This window comes from Vigna unguiculata, chromosome 2 (assembly GCF_037176805.1).
Source record: "Vigna unguiculata cultivar grain cowpea cultivar isolate G323 ecotype 2 chromosome 2, ASM3717680v1, whole genome shotgun sequence".
NCBI lineage: Eukaryota > Viridiplantae > Streptophyta > Magnoliopsida > Fabales > Fabaceae > Vigna > Vigna unguiculata.
In genome coordinates, this window is record NC_140793.1 from 20,318,801 (window position 1) to 20,340,437 (window position 21,637).

General features: G+C 30.5%; 1 long non-coding RNA gene and 1 other non-coding gene across 2 annotated transcripts; one reads left to right on the forward strand and one right to left on the reverse strand.

The window, feature by feature from the left end:
- Positions 1-1,417: 1,417 nt before the first annotated feature.
- Positions 1,418-1,491, reverse strand: TRNAV-AAC (transfer RNA valine (anticodon AAC)). The gene has a single exon. It is a non-coding gene; the product is annotated as a tRNA-Val (tRNA).
- Positions 1,492-12,851: 11,360 nt separating this feature from the next.
- On the forward strand, positions 12,852-17,514 carry LOC146888413 (uncharacterized). Its single transcript, XR_014988615.1, has 2 exons — positions 12,852-12,922; positions 17,261-17,514. It is a non-coding gene; the product is annotated as an uncharacterized LOC146888413 (long non-coding RNA).
- Positions 17,515-21,637: the final 4,123 nt, after the last annotated feature.

The following is a 21,637-nucleotide window of genomic DNA, read 5'->3' on the forward strand; positions in this document are numbered from 1 at the left end:
ACACATATATTGAGATTCCTGTATACATTCTTGCATGATCTATCACAAATCAAAGTTAGTATCTTATTATGATTTATGTATGTTAGTTTATGATTCTTTTTAGGATGTTTCTTCCAAATTAAGTTTATCATAAATTAATATAACCCCTAATTATGATTTTAGGGATTCTTTTATGAAATTGGTATGAACCCTAATTATAATTTTTCCTAAATTATTATAATCCTTAATTATGAAATTTAGGGATTTTGTGTTTTTCGCTACCTATGGTATTTTTTTTTAAGTTTTGAATTTATACAGTATTGCTTATTTAATTAAAGTAGTATGAGTTTTATTATGTTTTGCATTGTGATAATTGTGATTTGTGAATATAAATTTTATTTATTCTAAATAGGTAAGAGGTGATAAATTTATATTAGAAAGATTATGATAAAAAGTAAAAAAATTGATTCCTTTATTTCAAAGAGGAAGGTTTGTGATGAAGATGAAAAAGAAATGCATTTACGTTAACTAAGCTTGAGAAATTTAATAAGAACCAAGAATTTAAGACAATATAAAACAAATCTCTAAAGTTATCAGAGTTACATATAATGAATTTAACAATTCAATAGAACGTGATCTGGAAAAAATGACATCAAATTTGACAATACCACCAAATCAAATTGATGAGATACGAATTCTTGATCTAAAATGGTATTCATGAATTGGTATCATGATATAATAGCGAATGATAGTAATATTTTTTTGAATTCTACTATTATATGTGTTTGTTATAAGAAGAGAAAATGAAGAGAAAAAAATGAATAGTTTTTCTTCTAAAAAAAATTATATATAACAAATCTAATTTGGCCCCCCTACAATTTTAGTCCAAGTTCCGCCACTGGTCACAATAGTTGTTTCAGAATTAGAATTCAAAAATATTTTTTAGGACAAATATTCCAAAAAAAAATAATTTTCAAAACGAGATATTTTGGAAGTAATTTCTAAATTTGAAAAGATATTCCAGAATGTATAAAACATAAATCTTCCTTAAATTTTCTAAATTTTACGTTCCAGTATTACAAGATTTTTAATGATTTTCAAACAATGTGAATGAGAATTTGACAAACAAAAATGTCACACAGCACAAAGCACAAAGAAAGAGATAGATGAAGAGTGTGAATGAGATGCAGAAATAGATAAGAAGAAGTGGTGGAGAACCATGCTTTGAAGATAGAGAAAGGTGACGGTGATATTGAGACGTGGGAGGTGTGACTCACGAAAGAAGAAAAAGAATAGTTAGGGTTTTTAATATTATTTAATTAAGGGGTAGAATAGAGATTAAAATTTATATAAGGGTGCAGTAAGAAAAAAGGGAGTGCAGCCTAAAATGAATGGAAACAAAACTAAAAGGGATTAATTAAAACTAAAAGAAACACAATGGCGTCGCCCGGACTTGAACCGGAGACCTTCAGTGTGTTAGACTGACGTGATAACCAACTACACCACGACACCTCGATGTTTTATCCGTCACACTTATGCTTATAAATGTTCCATGCCATTAATGATAATGTGGAATAGGTGGGTGTGCAGAAGAAACAAATGGGGTGCAAGGAACAGTAACCCGTGAGAAGATATTACTCAATTGGATGAAGGATTTCACATCGAAGAGTCTGTCACTATTGTGAAAATCCATCCGTCATTGAACCAGTTGAAACACTGGATTACTGATTCATCCAGTTTATATTAAAAACCTAAAATCTATATCATACATTACTAACCTAATTTTTTTTTAAAAAAAGTTTAAGTTGGTTATCATAATAAAGGATTAATATATGAAATAACATATAAAATATAAAATAATGTAATTTCGTAATTCAAATTAAAAAAAAGTTATTATAAAAATGTAGCTAATATCTAGAATAAAATTATTAATGGTAACATAATTCAACCTGGAGCAGGTTAGCTCGTAGACCAAATTTTCAATTGAGCCAATCAAATACATTTTTTATTTCATCATCAACCCGAACTAATCCAATTAATAATTCCTGTTTCCATCGGTTAAATCAGATCAGGCTTCACAATTATGCTATTTCTATTTTGAAATAGTTGTAACTTCCATTTCGTTTTACATTTTTTTTTTTTTTTGCGAGTAGATTAATCAAGAGTTTATTAGACATGTTTTATTTATACGACCCTTGCATTAATAATATTTGAGATAAAAAAAACCAACCTAGTGATCTAAAAATTGCAGGAAAGAAGTGTGTCATCATGAGGTAAAAAGGGGTGGAAAACAGAGCTTGAACTTGTAATACTTGATGACCAAAATGTTGATGGAGATTGAGGAATGATCTATTTATAAAACATTCTTGGACGCTTAAGTTAATAAAAAGTGTATGAGTTTTTGAGTAAGAAAATTGAATAAGTACTCCGTGTGCCTTACAAATAAGGTTTAAATAATTAGAGATATAATTAGTTGTTTAGTACTTGAATATCATACCTGAGTTATCAGTCTCTATAAGAGTTGTTCGGATTTTATGTGGATATTATTACATTGTTAAATATTTTACAAATAAAGTGTAAGTGGATCGATTTGTTGCATGGACAAGTTTGAGTGTTTGTCAAGTATGAGTTTGAGTAATTAGTTTTGAGGTTGCTTTTTCACAACCATCTCTTGAGGTTGATGTTTTGTGACTTTCATGGGGCCACTTTTCAGTATGATGTATTGCATAACAGTGTGATTTCCGATGTGTATTAATGAAGATTTTCATCTTTAGTTATGTTATTTCTCTTCACGAGACGTTATGTCACTGTGGCGAATAACGTTTCAAATTTTTGTGCTACATTACCTTAAGACACAATGCTTGAGTATCTTATCACTGCTACTGACATCGTTCCAACCTCGTTTTACTTTTCTATCTTTCATAAGCTTTTAGTGTTTTTCCTTCTCCATTGTTGTCATTAATGTTTAGATACATCCCTAATGGCTTCTTTTTTTTTTTTATTCCAACGAAAATAAATAGTTTTCTAATAAGTATAGAGGTTGTTGCAATTGGAGATGAGTATTATTACAATTGTAGATTAATTATAGGGTTAAATATCTTTTTTCTCTAAACTCTCATGAAAATTGAAATTAGTCATTTTACAAAACTTTGATCCAATTTAGTCTCTCAACTTTAGAAATACGTGAATTTAGTTCTTTTAACCAAAGTTTTTAAAGTTTAGTTGACTTTCAAACGTGTTTCATGGTAGTATTTAAGTTCTTTTCTTTATACTCTTTGACATACTTTCTGTTTCAATATTAATTGAGAAACGTGTTTGAAACATCAAATAAACTTAACAACATCTAATTAAAAGGACTAAATCTATGCATTTTTAAATATTGGTTCAAAGTTTCGAAAAGGGACTAATTTCATTTTTCAATGAAAGTTAAGGGACTTAAAACATATTTAACCCTTAATTATCCCAAACATTATCCACTATCCCCATGTCCATTCTTTTCCATCTTACTAAGAATACCCACCACCTATATGCTAAACGAGAAAAAACGTGGTTGAAAGAATAATTTATTAAAAATAATCATTAATTTTTTTAATATATAATAATAATAAATAGAACCGATAAATATTTTGCAACCGATTACAAAATTAGTCAAAAGCATGATCTTGTAGAGTGACAATACAGAAACATATGGAAGTTGTGAGAGAGACACGTTACAATGAAAAAACTTTATTTCGATTAGTGATGGATCTTGACCAAAAGTGTTGGAGGGACCAAAATAATATAATTTTGAGATCATTAGATTCAATCATTAGTATAATACTTCAGAAAATGACTTCTTTAACTGAACAATTTGATCATTAGTATAATGCATCAAAATATGTGAAGATGTAGAATTTATCTTGTTTTCATAAATAGTTTTCTTTTTATCACTTCTAAACAATGAATTTATTCTTTTATTATTTATCAATATACTTTTTTTGTACAAAATATTAAAAAATAATTTATCATAATCAAATAAAAAATTGAGATATGAAATTATTAAAAGAAAAATATATTATAGTCAAGTCATACTTAAAAATTGGTTATGAAAAAAATATAATACATTATTTATTTTTCTTCTATATTCATAAAAAAATAAATATACAAAAATTTCATGAGATAAAAAATAATGTTTTTATTATCAAGTGAGACAAGAGACAAGTAAGGAAGAGGATAAATGAGAAATGAGAACAAAAACAATGAGGTTGTGTCTAATTTTTTTTTTCTTCAAAAACAAAAAAGAAAACACATGAGAGTGAGAGATTATTACAATTTGTTAAAAATTAAAAAGACAACGACAAGGAAAATAAAAATTATATTAATACGTATTTGGTTTAATTACTCTTTTAATTCATGTTTTCATTTAAAAATACTAAGTTGATCCTCAAATTTTTTAGTTTCAATTTGGTCCCAATTTTTGAAAAACTTATGTAATTTGGTTTTTTAGGATAAATTTCGTTAAATTTATTGAAACGGATAAATTATTTTTTCATTAAAATTGAAACTCTTAATATGTATGGTTTACTTTGTTGGTGTAATTAACATAATCCTAATGTTAATCTTTGTACAAAACAGGGACAAAAAGAAAATTAAACCTAAATATTTTTATTTTTTATTATATTGAATTTTATGTTTTATTATCTATTAACATTAAATGTTGTGCTTTATAAAAGAAATGAAAAGATACACAATTTAATTTTCATCAATTCCTAAAATACATTATCTACAATTTAAAAAAATTAACAAATTTCAATAAATATATATATATATATATATATATATATATATATATATATATATATATATATATATATATATATATATATATATATAAATTTGGGGGGCATGGCCCCTCGCTGCCTCTAAGAAGATTCATCCTTGATTTTGATCATCTTTCGTTGTTTTGGTAACATTATACTTAAACATGTTTTTTAGTTACTTGTACTAAATATTTTAATCTTTGTAAAAATATTTATTATATGGAAAGTATTGGGGTATAAGGTTATCAAGAAGCGAACTATTATCTCCTAGTGAGAAGATTTTGAGTTTCAAATTAAAAGAGAGACAATATTCATCAATAAAACATTATTTGACACTTAAGTTGGGATTGTAGAATATGAGTATTATAGTGAGATAATTGAGTATTTAAGTGAGTACTTTGTGTGGTGGTATGTTGATTTATCGGTTTCTTGTACCCATAAATTAATATATATATATATATATATATATATATATATATATATATATATATATATATATATATATATATATATATATTATGTAACTCGAACATAATCAATTATTATTTCATAAAATATTATTGGGTTAAATATGTTTTTGATCCCTCAAGTTTTAGTGAACTTTGGAATTAGTCCATTTTCGAAACTTTATACCAATTTAGTTCTTCATCTTTAGAGATGCGTGGATTTAGTCCTTCTTACCAAATTTTGTTAAGTTTATTTTACATTTTAAACACATTTTATGATAATATTTAAGTTAACATTGAAGCGAAAATGTGTCAAACGGTATAAACAATTCAAATACTATCATGAAATGCGCTTGAAACGTCAGATAAACTTAATAAAATTTGGTTAAAAGCACTTAATTCACGCATTTTTAAAGATGAAGCACTAAATTGGTCAAAAGTTTGAAAGAGAGACTAATTTCAAATTTTACTAAAATTTGAGGGACCAACATATTTAACCCGATATCATTTCTATCTTGGAGATATTAGATACATAAGTTATTATTTGTAAATATCTTGGAGATATTTTTTAATAGAATTTGATAATCAGGTATTATATCATAAGATATGATCTGTAAATATCTTAACTCAACAAAGAAGATCCCTTTCTTGGTACCTATATAGTAGTTGCTCACATCACATGATAGGCGAAAGGTCTATATTCCAAGACTTAAAGATCAAGAGAAGAGCAAAGTCATATTTGGAGGAGATAAACATGGAAGGATAATTGGCATCGGTAAGATAAGTCTGAAACCTTCTTTATTATTAATAGTGTTCTTAAGCGATGGTCTTAAATACAAATTGCAGATCATAAGTTAATTGTCTACAAGTGGGTGCAAATTCAAATTTAGATTGATTTGCTTACCTTTACATGGATTAGATAATCTCTTGAGGATCATATGTTGTGTGGTTCGAAGGAGAAGTGCACCCACACCTCGAGGGGATGGAATTAGTTAATTGTGCTTTAAGTTTGAGGTGCAAATTTGAATGGGTAATAGACATAAGAACAATACATGATGATTCACTCTTATGAACCCTGTCGAGAAGGTTACCAAAGCAACACCTTCTCATTGTAGGATGATTTCGAAGAAGAATACCAAAGCCACAGATTCTCCATAACATAAAAGGTTGCCAAAACTATACTATATCAATGCAAGATGATTCACTCCATGTGGACCCTATCGAGAAGGCTTCCAAAGTAACAACTTAATTTAGGATGATTCATTACATGTGAACCTTTCAAAGAAAATATAAGGAAGCAAAATCTCAGTCCAGGAAACCATGAGTATTTATGCATATCAACTATGACAATTTATCATATTCAAACTCTATCACTAAACTCATGAATACCCCCTCAACATAACTCACCCTTAGAAAACTTCATCAACTTATTTCATGCTTAGTTGAAAAAGCAAACAATGCCAACATCATCAAACAAAAAACCATATGATCAATGATGACTGGAAAAATATTCACTTCCTCCCATTCATAACCATTCTTCAAGGGAAAATCATTCTTAGCTTACTCCTCTAATTCTTCCACAGTGCATTCAATGGTTACGATCACACATCACTTCATATTTATAACTCCACCAACATTTATTATGCACATCCCTCAAGAGGCTCTCAAAATGTCTTAGACTCTTAGTAGGATTTCACCTACTCGCATTTGGGAGTCAAGGTACCGAATGTATTTGATGACATCCAAGCAAAGAAATGAAATTTTTTGTCAACACTCATCATACACTTGAGTTTGGGGTTACTATACTACACAATTCATAAACTGAGAAGTATCAGGCAATATTGAGAAATACTACAAGACCGAGAAGTATCCTTTTGCCAAGAAATGTTAGTCTTGTTAAGTACCATCTTACTAAGAAATAACATGTAAGGTCGAGAAATGTTAATCTTTTCGAAAAGTGTCTTAAAAGAATTAGACAAGATCAAGAAGTACTAATATTGCTAATAAGCATCAAGCAAAATCGAAAACATTTAACTACAATATTTATGCAACCAATCAAATGATAATAAATATATAATATCATGACTAAACCAATATGAAAAATGACATAGACCATATCTAAAAACTTATTCAGGTAAAAACCCACTAAAAATAGTATAAATAGGCAATTATCCACCAAGAAACGATTGGGAGCCAAAAACTTTTAGATATACAAAATTAATTAGTAAAAATATGCAATCTTATAAATGTCATCTCACCGTTATAAGAATATTATTTTGGATAGTTTACTTTTATTATATATTTTTTATTTACAAAGTGATTGTAGTCGATATATGAGAAATAGAGATGGCAAATAAACCCGTCCCCGTGGGTATTGCCCGAACCCGTCCCCGTTTTGACGGGAAATCCCCGCATTGACTGGGTATGGGTATGGGTATGGGGAATCCCCGACTTTTTCAGTTGGGTATGGGGATGGGTATGGGGATGTACATATACCCGCCATAATACCCGTCCCGCCATATCTCCATTCTCGTTTAAATTATTAAAATATTCACAATTAATCAAGTATATATATATATATATATATATATATATATATATATATATATATATATATTTTTTTTTTTTCTATTTTTTATTTCTTTTAATTATTTCATTTGTCATGAAACTCATTCTCATCTCCAATATATTTTTTATCTTATCATAACCTTTATGTAATTATGTTAAAATAATGTATGTTAATTAAAAAAAATTATGCCTCACATTTGAATATTTATATTATTTTATAATATTTTTATTTATTATAAATTTTCCTTTCACATGAGAATGTTTATACTCTCAATTTAGGGTAATATAAAAAAAATTATTTACTTATTATTATTATTAATTTTTGTTTAATTTGAAGAACTCTTTTGTTTCATTAAAATAATTTTCGTTATTTTTCAACCATTAAGTATATATGTTGATATTTGAAAAGTTTTCTTAATTCTCTAAGATATTTTTCGTTTTATCATACCTTAGTTATACATTTGATTTGTTTTTTTTCGATAGTCTCTCAAATTATTTCTAAAACACACATTTGTTAGTTTTTTAATATTTTTATTTATTGTTTTTATTTTCATCATGTAGAATAATATTTCGATATATTCTATCTAATTATTTTTTATTTTATAACTCATTATTAATCATAATGTAATTTTTTCACTTTAAATTCTGTTTGAAGTGGTTAAAATTATATATATATATATATATATATATATATAATAATAATAATAATAATAATATTTAGGAATAGTATATGATAATTCACTACAAGAAAAACATGAAATGGTGACTGATTTAGTCAGTAACCCATATCAGTCACTATTTTTCGTCATTGGTGGTAGTAGTTGATTTATTGTCTGAATCAATGACTAAATTAGTGACCGATTCAATGATCGAATCGGTACTTGATTTAGTGATCAATTTAATTACTAATTTATTTGTAATTTAATGACAAATTTTTTGGTCACTAATGATATTTCTATTTAATTTTAACCACTTCAAACATAATTTAATAATTAGTTCTCTAAGGTATTTTTCATTTTATCATATCTTAATTATACATTTGATTTCCTTTGTACGATTTCTTTCAATAATCTCTCAAATTATTTCTAAAACACACATTTGTTAGTTTTTTAATATTTTTATTTATTGTTTATTTTCATCATGTATAATAATATTTCGATATATTCTATCTAATTATTTGTTATTTTATAACTCACTATTAATCATACTGTAATTTTTTTCACTTTAATTGTATAAATAACTTTTATTTACTACAATATAAAAATTTAATGTAATTGCTATGAATATTTTTTTGTCACTATCCAACATATATTGAAGTTCAAAAGATACAAAATCTATGTCAAAATTTTATTATTATGTTTATTATTTGTTCTTTGTGTCATTTTGATCAAGTGATGTATTATAACTTTTATTAGTGTATAAAAAATAGATTCATTATAATTTAAAAAATTGAAGTAAACAAACATTTAAAATATATTTTAATTTGAATATTTGTTTTCCTTTTATTATTATGTTTATTATTTGTTCTTTGTGTCATTTTGATCAAGTGATATATTATAACTTTTATTAGTGTATAAAAAAGAGATTCATTAGAATTTAAAAAATTGAAGTGAACAAACATTTAAAATATATTTTAATTTGAATATTTGTTTTCCTTTTATATTTTTTTGAAATATTTTTTAATTTTATCAACTAAGTTCATCAATGTTGTAGTTTGCAAATTTAATAAATGTTTTGGTTCACATGAAATTTTATTTGGTATTCTAATATAAAATGTAAACAATTATAATTTATTTTAAGGTATTTGACATCGGAGAAAATCCTCCTAATATTGAATATTTCATAATATTATGTTTTCTTTACTGTAATTTTTTTTTCTTTTATAAAAATTAATATTGAAGTAGTTAGAACACGGGTACGGGTATGGGTACGAGATTATACCCGTTACCCGGTGGGGATGGGAATGGGAAAAAAGTTTGATACCCGTTGGGTTTGGGTATGGGGATGGGGATGAATTTTTTATGCGGGGATGGGTATGGGATAGCGAAACCCGTCCCCGCCTCGCCCCGTTGCCATCCCTAACGAGAAAAAAAAAATGCTAAACGAATATTTGTTATTAGTCTATACGGACTGTTCTGTACTCAATTACACACATTAAAATAAAAAGATTAGGACAATTCTATAAACAGTTGATAAATAATATTTTCAATGAATAAAAGTAAAACACATATTCAATATTTAAAGCTTAAACTTTAAGCAATGCTATATATGAGAGGAAAATATGCTATCTATCTAATCTAGGTCTATTCTGATTCCCTAAATACCTTAATGGGACAAAATTAAGAGGCAAAGAATGAGAACCTAAATTGGTCATCTATTAAATAAAGGTGCCTTTATTTGAAATTTCAGAAAAAGTTATGACTTAGAAAGTCAATTAGTTTAAATGATCTATTTTGTTTTTGTAAACACCGATTTAGATTTGTTTACCAACGAAGAACTATTTGTCTCCTATAATTTTTATGAGAAATAATTCTCAGCCGTTCCTAAAAATATGGATAAAGTCATTTTTTATGTTTCTATTTTTAAATTTAACTTTATTCAAACATATTAAAATTCATTATAATGATTATTTTATTAAGAAATAAAATAAATATATAAAAAATAATAGTTACATTTTGATAAAAAAAATATATATTTTCTTCAATATTATTTATTTGTATCTTTAAAATATACTGTTTTGAATATATTAAAAATACTTCTTATATATTTTAATACATTTAAATTAATATATTTCTAAAATACATCTACTCAACCTGCCAACAATATATAGGTAATTCAAATACAAAATTAACATTTTAGATTTCTCGTTGTCGTAGTAAAGATTTAGTTCTTTCTTAAAATTAACTTATTTCTTATCATTACATGACTCTATGAAACACAAATTACCAAACTTTGTTTGCTCGGTATATTATTACTGTCTCGTAATTAGACAGCTTACCAAAACCATCAATCATAATTTTACACTTAATGTGTATTTAAGGTATCAAACTTAAATCTTGTAATGAAATAAAAAACAGTATTCAAAATGCTAAATTCTTCCATCTGATATATTAGTAATTTATTGATTGATATATAAATTGTTTATTATATTGAGTAATTATTTTTATCATAAAATTAATTATTATATAAAAAATTTCTTATAGTGCATGAACTAATCTTAAAAAAGTTGACCGATACTTCATTCCACTAATATATAGTTATTAAGAATATCACTATAGCATATCTTTGCAAAAACACGTAACAAAAGATTAGCACATGTCATACTGATAAATGAAAAATTCGATAGATTAATGTATTAGTTAGAAATTGTTTACTTACAAATCGTGAAAACAATTTATACAACAAAGAACTTGTGTTTTGGCCAACGATAATCACAATCAAGATTAATAATTGGTTCAATAACTAAAAAATAATTGATAAAAAAACCAAACTTTAATGAGTAATAAATCTCTTACAATAAAAGTTAATATTTGCCAAGAACAGAAACCCGTAGAAAGTAAAAGAAAAGATACAGATACTACTCAGCAACACAATATACCAAAACACTTCAAACGAATTTAAAAGAAAAACCACCTATTTATAAATTAAAGTTAGTTTAATGTTTTTAAAATATTATTTAATTTTGTATAAAGTAAATTTAACTTATTTATAAAAATAAGTCAAATTTACGTTTGTTTCTTTATAAATTATCAAGTGGTAAGAGAAAAAATGAATAATCACTCTTGCGTGGGAGTTTCATTTAGATCCAAACCCAAATTCCCAGTGCCTCTTTTTTCTTTCACTTCCTGCACAATCTGCTCCTCCAGCGACTCCGCCCACCGTCTCTGGGACGCTTCGCCGCGCCTGAAGTACTTCACCGCCGTCTTCATGCGGCGGAGTATGGCGGAGAATTCCTCGACCTCTTCATCCGTCACGTCGCGCGCCTGCTTTTTAACCTGGCTGTCTGAAACGGCGTCGTTGGCGGTGTGTTTCCTTTTCTCACCCTCTTTCGACATTCTAAGAAAAATTCGGCGCTTTGGTTTGAGACATTGCCCCATTGCCTGTTCTTAAATTAGTTGGAAATGGGGCGGTGGTGGCGCTGCAGTGATGTTGGAATTTTGATGTCGGTAAAATATGGGAAAATACTCGAATTTAAAATTAATTCTTTATTAAATTTTGTGAAACTATTTTATTATTGAAATGAAATTTACAGATTAATTTAACAGTTAATTGAGAATTGTTCTGTTAATAAATTAAATATTAAGAATTAATTTGAATTCTCTATGCATTCAGAATTTTTATATACTTTTTGTAAATAATAAACAGAAAGTGTTTCATGATAAATGACCGAAACGAAACAATTTATTTATGCTTGAAATATGCTCCTCAAAGGTACCGTCTTTTTATTTTTCCATTCACAAGCCAACACGTGTATGGCCATTACGCTTTCTCAACACGGTGATTCCACGTGATAGGCGGTGCCATGCTGTTGCATAATATAACGTTGAAATCAGAATCCGATTAACGTAATGATGATTCTTGTATAGCACTAAGGAGCAATTTTTAAAGTCTAGTGATACATTCAACGCCATTTAATACATACAATCATACAATAATTATGTATCAAAATTTTAAATATTACTATCGTTGTGAAAACGTATATAGAAAAGGGTTTATCAAATTATCATTTTCCATCGGATATATTTGTATACACCCACAAATGTTATTATCTACTTTTATTGCTGACTCCCACTATTCTTAAGTTTTTAAAATTTATTTTTATGTTTATTTTTTGTAAGCATAGATGTTATATTTAAGACATTATTGTGAGAATTAAAAAATAGTGGACAGTGATGATTTTAAAAAAAAAATATTAATATTTTAATAATAAAAGATTTGGGTTATAATAGATTTTTTATTAACGGAAGTTTATTTTATAGAAGTTGCTATTTTTTTAAGATTTTTAAAAAAAAATTTCATGTATTTTTTTTCTAGAATTTTAACTCTAACCTTTATTCTTTTGAAGATAAAAACATCAAAGATTCATTTGTTGTGAGGAATTCTATGAATTTATTCAAAGAGTCCAACAAAGTAAGTTTTCTTTTTATCCTTTTGAGATATATTAGCTCTTTGGGTTGTATACGGGCTATAAGGTTATATGTATGTGATTAAAAGGTGTTCTTGGTAGATCTTCGTCACTCTATGATTTTAATGATATGCTTATATCTCTAGTTAGGATCTCTATTTTTAAGTTAGGTTTTCTTATGTGAGATAGAGAACCAAGGAGCATCTTTGAGGGAAATGGTAAGGAAAACTAATCTTAATTCTTGCACTTTTGTTTTAGAATGATTGGTTGGTAAACTATGTTTTTTATTTGAGTTAAATATGTTTTTGGTCCTATAACTTCGAATTAGTCCATTCTCGAAACTTAGGTCCAATTTAGTCCCCAAACTTTATAAATGTGTGAATTTAGTTATTTTAACCAAATTTTGTGAAGTTTATCTAATGTTTCAAATGCCTTTCACGATTGCATTTTAGTTGTTTATATCGTTTGACACATTTCTGTTTTAATGTTAGCTAGAAAACGTATTTGAAACGTCAAATCAACTTAACAAAATTTGGTTAAAAGCACTAAATCCATGGTTAAAAGATTAAATCCACACATTTCTAAAGTTGAGGGACTAAATTAAGCTAAAGTTTCGAACAAGGACTAATTCCAATTTCCACTTAATGTTAAGGAACCAAAAACATATTTAAGAAAAGAATAGTGAAGTTCACCATTGTCCGTGGCTAATTTGCACAAAAATGTATATCATTATTCAATTCATAATGAAGAAATTCATATTTGATTAATATACATAAATAAATCATTGATGAGATGCTAGAATAGAAACCAATTTCTACATGTGTACTAGATACATAGTAGTATCAAACAAGTGTCGTATCCATGAAGATTTTTTAAGATTGTCCAATATTTACTATTGGATTCAATGAAATGGTGTTTACTGAAGTTGTGTTGATCATAGAAAAAAGAAGATTAAATTAAGATATGGAAAATATGATGATAAATACTTGTTGAGGTTGAATTTTATCTCCTCTTCTTCTAATCTCTTGCCACTATCTTTCATATTTAATATGTCATTCATTCACTGTCCTCTAAGGAGATCTAGACCCATTCCTACAACCTAGAACCTAAGAAATTCACACCAGTGTGATTCCTCCGCTCTTGGTTGAATGGATTATTGCCTTAAGTGTAGGACTTTATATCCAGCTCAAGCTTTAAAGCATGTAAAAGTCTTTGACAAGAATGAGATGGTTTGATTGGACCATAGTTTAGGACTAGTCTTCCAACTTAATACAAACTAGTGAAATAAGATAAGTTGTCAATTCATCCAAGCAATAAACATAAATCAAACCAAAAACAGTTGAATAAAAGCATAAATAAATATTGAAGAGGTATTAGTACAGAGAATTATAATCAATTACATCCAACCTCAATGCAAGACAGTTTAGCTACTCATAATGAGAGAGAAAGCTAAGCTCTAGAAGTTTGTTTTTCCTCTCGTATACCTTTCACTAGGATATTCTATTTTGTTATAGAGATAATGCCTAAAGAACCTAATAATGGGATGACAAAACCATAGGCAAGATCCTACTTTTATAGGAAATCTTGGGCGGTGCTCATCTTCATTCTTTAGTGCTCAACAACAGGGGTTTCCTCTCATGGTGGGTTTTATTTCAACCCAACCCTTTGTTCTGGTGATCAACACTTGAGTTTTCATTCTTTGAAGGATTTCCATGGCAACTTAGGCCCTTCCTTTGGTGCTTCAAGTTTTCTTTTGCAAATGGTTTTCTTGTATGGCTTAGAACCATTCTACGTCGCTCAACTAGAAGGCCAAAATTCATGTTCTTTCTCTACTGCCTTCAATGCTCAACACCAATAATGTGGCTTGACTAAATCATTGTTGTTTTCCTCCACAATCACTACAATACATCAAAATGGCATTAATTTCAAGAAATTCTAATTCTCCATACCTCATTCTATTACTTTAAGCTAAATATAAACAATTCATGGATTATAAGTGTTAAATTCATGTAGAAATTAATTTATTCTAGACATTCTAACATTGTAAACATCCAGGCAAGTGGCACCGACATGAAACATGACTTAATTGCCTTTATTGCCAATAATCTGGGACTAAAATGAACCTCCAAAGTATTCATGAAGGCCTAGAAAAATCATGTCCTACAAGGGAATAACGCAGATTGACTTATACAAAGCATTAAGGGAGAAATTTTTTAATGAAGAGAAAGTATATCAGATGAATTTGTCTAAATATATAAACTCAATTGAGGTGGTGGATTTTGGTCATAACTTGGGACAAAAGGGGATTTTTTATTGGAGTTGGAAATATTGTTCTTTCATTTTAGTCTATTGATCTTATTTAGTTCAATAATGCTACCTTTTCTATATAGGAATAAGAGTCATATTAAACTAGTGCATTCATGGAATCTTTTGGCGACATTATTGAAAGTTCATGCAAATTACAACCATAGATGTTGGTATGATCACGATAGAATATGTTCTCACAAACCAAAATCAATCAATCTCAATGTCTATAATCATTGAAATGGTTCATCTCAAATCTCACCAATGTGTAGTGTGTAACATCCCTACTGAAAATTACTTAATTAAAATAAATTAATAAATAAATAAGAATAAATAAATTCAAATGTTGTACTTTATGTAAGGCCCATTTATTTTTCTGCCTTTTTGTAAGGGCTGCCCCAATCTTATGGGCCTAAGGGCTGGTCCAAAGGGGAGAGATTAGACCTAATCTTCCCTAAACCTAAACTTTGTGTTCACTTTCGAAAAACAGAAACCTCACACCCTTTGAGCGGCTGCCATTTTCCTCTGGTAGGGTTTTGGATCCCGTTTGTTCCCAAATGCATATAGCTCTCTTCTGTCCATGGAAGTTTATCTCAACCATGCTCTTCTTCCTTGCCACTGTTTTTATGATTCGTACGATTATGGTGCCATTGTGAAATATTGAATGAATGTATATTGTTGTTGGAGTGTGTTTGGATGGTTGTGCAGGATGAACAGTGGCGAGACCCGACGTTCTCGCCCAAGTGACCCGGCCTCGCATAGGCGAGACTTGTAGAAATAGGCCCAAACTCGCGCTCGAGCTCTCACTCAGGCGGAGAGCTTTTGTTTGAGCGAGACACCATCTCGCTCAAGCGAGAGAGGCTCGCCTAAGCGAGGACGCGTGGGGGCTTGAGGTATGTTGTTGCATGCGTAGCTTAGGCAAGGAAGCTCTTTTTGGGCGAGGGGCATTCTCGCCCAAGCAAGTAGCGACTTGCTTAAGCGAAAATCCGCGAATCTCACAGGGTTCCCTGATGACAGTCTCGCCTAAGCGAGACCCTGTGGCTCGGGCGAGACTGGCACGGGACTTCTCTATATAACTGTACCTTTCATGTTTTTGGGCCCTTAATTGTATGATTGGCTTGGTATGCTTTACCTTGAGTATGAACTGTATGAATTGAGTGACCTTGTATGAATAAGATGGAATTATGATTCATGATTCTTAACATGAGGTGAGCATGATGTTTGTATGGAGTGATTCATGGAATTAAATTGATGAGTTTGATATGGATTTGACATGAGACATGAGTGAAGGTGGATTAATGAATGTGGCATAGTGTCGGTAGGAAATACACTGCTACATTCGTGATTTATGAAGGATGAGTGGAATGGATTCAATATGGAATACAAGTGAGGATGGATTGTAAGGGTTGACATGATATATATACTTATGCATGTTAAATATTACTTGTTTGATTATGATTGGTCCTTGGTTAATGCGTAATTCCTCGAAATATCTAGGTGGGGTTTCAAGATCGCGCTTCAGTGGTCGGGACGTAATTCCATGGCCCCTGTTAGTAGGTGTCCCTGGTGGTGCCCCATCTATATAATTTGGTGAGGATTCAAGTTAATGATTGCATCCTGACACTCTAAGGAGTCAGTTAGTCTCACTTAGAGCAGACTGACTCTTGTGGTGAGAGTAGGAGGAGGCTTGAAATTCATTAAAGGCTAACCTTGTGGGTGAGGGATTGATTCATTGTAACACTTGTAACACATAGCTTGGGGGTGAGTAGCTCGGGGGTGAGCAGAGGTATCTACCACAAGTGCAAGCATCCGCTGAATCCGACCAGATTATATGTAATCTGGATGAGTCGAGTCAAGTCTTAGTATATTGATTGAAGGGTCATAACATGCTTGGATGATATATGTATATTGGACTGTGATGGTATATCTGATTACATGATAAAACTACTTTTGGCTCTAGCTTACCCTTCTGTTTTGTTGTGTGTTTTGCTGTGTGGTTCTCTCTTTTGCGATGATCATCAACTTGTTGATTTGAGCAGATGCGAGGAACACCCGTGGCCAACAGGGAGGTGATGGTTCCGCTGCTTAGTCGACTGCACTTGGGCTTTTCTTTTTATGTCTTTTGCTAGGGTTATGGCCCATGTATTATTTGATATGTATTGTGTTTCTGGTTACTTTAGACCTTGTACTTTGTCTGGTTTGGCATCGTGGTTTGCCCTAGGATTTCCTTTTTATAACTCTTGGATATCTTTAGGGAGTGAGTCTCTACTCCGCATCTATGCTCTTATTATTATTTTGTGTGATGTGTCATTGAAGTAAGTTTATTTATTTAATGAGACATTACACTTTATTACTCCCAAGACTCGGGAAAATTTAAAACATTGATAATCATGTTATAATTTAAATAAAGATAAAATAGTAATTTTATTACAAGTTCCAAAATCTAACAAAACAAAAAAAAAACATAAGAAATCCCTAGCTCAAAATCCCCAAGCTAGCCCTCTCTCCGTCTTAGGTGTTAGCAGCATCACTTGTATCATCAACTACTCCCGTGTAAAGAATCACACGATCATCGCCAAGCACAAATAGAAAAGGTGAGCTCAAAAGAATATAATAAACATATCAAGCAAATAATATAAATACACCCAATTATAGTATCATAGCTAGATCATGGTCAAATACTTAATACTCCCAAGGCTTTTCAACCTCCACACCAACAACAAAGTTAGCCATGGACTCAGGATTCATGATGCTCACATGAACCTGCCCGCTCGTGGTCCTGCCTCTACGAACCTCCCCGCTCGTAGTCATACTCTCCAAATCTGCCCGCCCGTAGTCCAACACATGTGATCCACTAGCTACGTACCTCCCCGCACACAACATCTCTCAACTGTGAGCACAGAACATACGAACCTACCTCGCTCGTATCCCCACAGGAGAGTAATTGAGTATGAACCTCCCCGCTCATACCATCACATGTCAATCACCACCCATGAACCTACCCGCTCATGGCACAACATCTCTTGATCCACGCTCGCATCAATTCGTACATTAATACACACAAACTACACTAAACTCACTTGGGCAAGAAGCCTTAGCTTAAGCGACTAGGCCTGTCTCGCTTAGGCTAAGCTTTCTCGCCTAAGCGAGCGTGCTAACCTGATTTATCTGCGAAGTCTCGCTTAAGCGAGTCTCTCCTCGCCTGGGCGAGATCACCCTTCACCTGACTCCAAAAACTCTTGCCTATGCGGCGAGTTAAGCACAACACAAAGTTAAGCACGAGGTCTCGCTTAAGCGAAAACCTCTCGCCTGGGCGAAAAGCCTTGTCGCCCAAGCATCAACCTCTTCGCCTACGCGAGGTGCCCAAAACAGAATCTCACACCCCTCGATTTCTCGCTTAAGCGAGAGGTACTCGCTTGAGCGAGATAACAGATCGCCCAAAACCTGGGCGCTCCGCCTAAGCGAGTAGCTCGGGCAGAAACAGGATCAAGACTCTGCAACTCTCGCCTAGGCGAGCCTGGCTCGCCTGAGCGAGATTAGCATAGGGTATCCCTGGTCACGCACGCACAACGCAGAATTTTTAAACCAAACCCCAAACAAGCATTATCACGCATTCCTTAGGCAACAATAATTCTTATAGATATGCTTAGACCTAATTGAACCACCACAATTCGTGATTGAACCACAACAGCCCTATAATGCAATTAGCCCAATCATATTCATACAATTGCTTAAGATGGCTCCAACAATTTCAATACAATTACACCTCTAAACCATACCATGTAGAGCATGAAAATTCACAATCCTAAACTATCATACATGCAATCCAGAGTATACGAATATCCTCAATCATAAAAATATGCCCAAAGAACTCCCCTAACCTGGTTTTTTTCTCAGCTTCAAATAAAAGAAGATGGATGGTTCTTCTGGCCCCAAATTTGGTTCCTTTAGTGCTCTCCCAACTCAGCTCTCTTTGATTTCCTCTAATCCTCTTTTGACTCAATTTTCGTGCTCCTTACCACTCTCTAGGTTTTCAGACTTCAAAACCCTCCTATTTACTCTATTTTCCTTTTTTATATTGTCCTAAATATGGTTAATGACAAAAAAACGAAAAAGGCTTTTTAATTATTTATAATTGCCCTTCATAGCTCATTATGGGTTGTTTTCCCCATTCTCTTTGCTGCCCAAATGTCTCTAAGGTTTCTCCACCCCTTCACATTCAACTCACAATTACATTTAGCATAAATAAAGAAATCAATTTCGTTCTCAGCAAGTTTTGAACACACAACCATTGTATCACAAGACAAATGCACAACCAAATCAACCAAATCATGTTTGTGATAATTTCTATAATTATATAATTATGTTATCACGCAACATAATCATGCATATTATTAAAGTTAAAATAATTCGAACACCACACAAATGACATACATAGGACTCGAACCCAAGTCCTCTCACACAATAAAGTACTCTCAATCACTTCAGCTAGTACTTTTCCACGTCACCACAATTAGCATTAAATGCCATAAAGGCTTCTACTACCCGCATTTATTAAATAATTCTTTATTTAATTATTTAATTTTCTCGGGCCTTACATAGTGGGTCTGTAAACTATACTTGCCACTCATTACTTGCACACACATAGTCTTCTAGGAGGAAATTATGGTTATCACTTTCGTGAAATACCTTGAAAAATAATCCATTTTTATGGGTTCAGCTCCCCCAAAACACACTGATTTATAGAAAACTCAATCTTAATTATACTTAGGTGAACTTGGCTAGGTTTAAATAAAACCACTTATACCCGTAATTGTGTGTAACAAAAGAAATAATAATATTGTGTCAACTTTGCCACCAATCAAGCATTTTGGCCACTAATCAAGTAGAAAACCAACACTCAACAAAATAAAAACAAAGAAAAAAGAATATCTACCTGAAGTGAAATCTGGAGGTGGAACTTGAAGTGGTGGTGTTCCATAGTGAAACTAGACTTGAAGGTCTGAATAGAGGAGCGTGCAAATTTTGTGAGGTTCGGGGAAGGGGCAACCCCTTGTTCTGACTATTCCTTAGTGATTTGAACTTGGGTGAGAAGAAGAAGTTTCGGTAAGAAGATTGTTTGATTAACATAGAGAAAAGGAGTTTTGAATGAACAGGGAGACTAAACCCACTCCACTCAGGGTTTTTGGGGCTGGGAGCTTTCAAAAAGCTTCTCATTAAGTGGGTCAAAAAGGTAGGGCTTAATTTTAAAAGGAGCTACAACTAACCATGGGTTATGAGTTAAAATGATAGCTCTATAAATCATATTTTGTACTAAGGTTTATTGCATTTCCTAAATGTTTCTATCTTTCTTATTCTTTAATTATAGAATAGATTTGTATTTTTTATAGAATTTGTAGTGAATGTTATATAAATATTGTATTTTTTTAGAGAAAATTTGTATTTCTCTACATTAAACTTACTTTGACTGTTTGATTTATGATTTTTTTTCATATGCCACATTGAGTCTATTCTTGCTATAATGTAATTTTGGCTCACAAAAGTTTCATTTGGAATACTAGAACATGAATTTTGGAATTGGTAACCGATTGGAATAAATCACGAAAGTTGTAGTAGAAAAGTAGTTTTTATTAAACTTTATACTAAGGGACAAATTTGTAATTTCATTGCTTACAATTTTTTAGTTTAGTTTTTTTATTTTATTTTCTATCTTTTACTCTTGGAGCTCTCTACACTTTTCACTAAAGTCATTTTCTACCAATGAGAAGCTCTCCACACTTTTCACTAAAGTTATTCTCTACTCCTTTCTCCTTTCTCCAGCATTTTCATTTTTACTTCGAGAATTCAGTTCCTGCATTCTAATTTATAGTTCATAGATTTAGCATATTTAGATTTTTAGATTTTCAATTATGCACTACAATGTCTAATGTTTTTCCAAATATATATATATATATATATATATATATATATATATATATATATATATATATATATATATTTTGCTTACATTTCATCAATTAGATTCTTTTTTTTTTCATTTTCTACCAATTAATTTTTTCTTTACAACATGATTCATCAATTAGATTCAATTTTAATCTTAGTTGTAATTTTTCTTTCTACTTTCTATTTATTCTGTGTTGTAATTTTTAAGTTGACATGATTAATGTGATGTAATTTCATTTTCAAGTAACAAACATATTATTGATGACAATTTGTATCTGCAATTTCATTTCAATTTTCTTTTAGGGTTTCTTGATCCCCTCCTAGATCTAAGGATAACTAACTTGGTCAGTTACCTAAGGTTCTCCCTTTCATTTTTTTCCTTTCAAATTTTTTTATATAACAGGATTTAAGATTCTAGTTTTATGTAACAAAAAACACAAAGAGTATTGAATGAGATGCACAAAATTCTTACC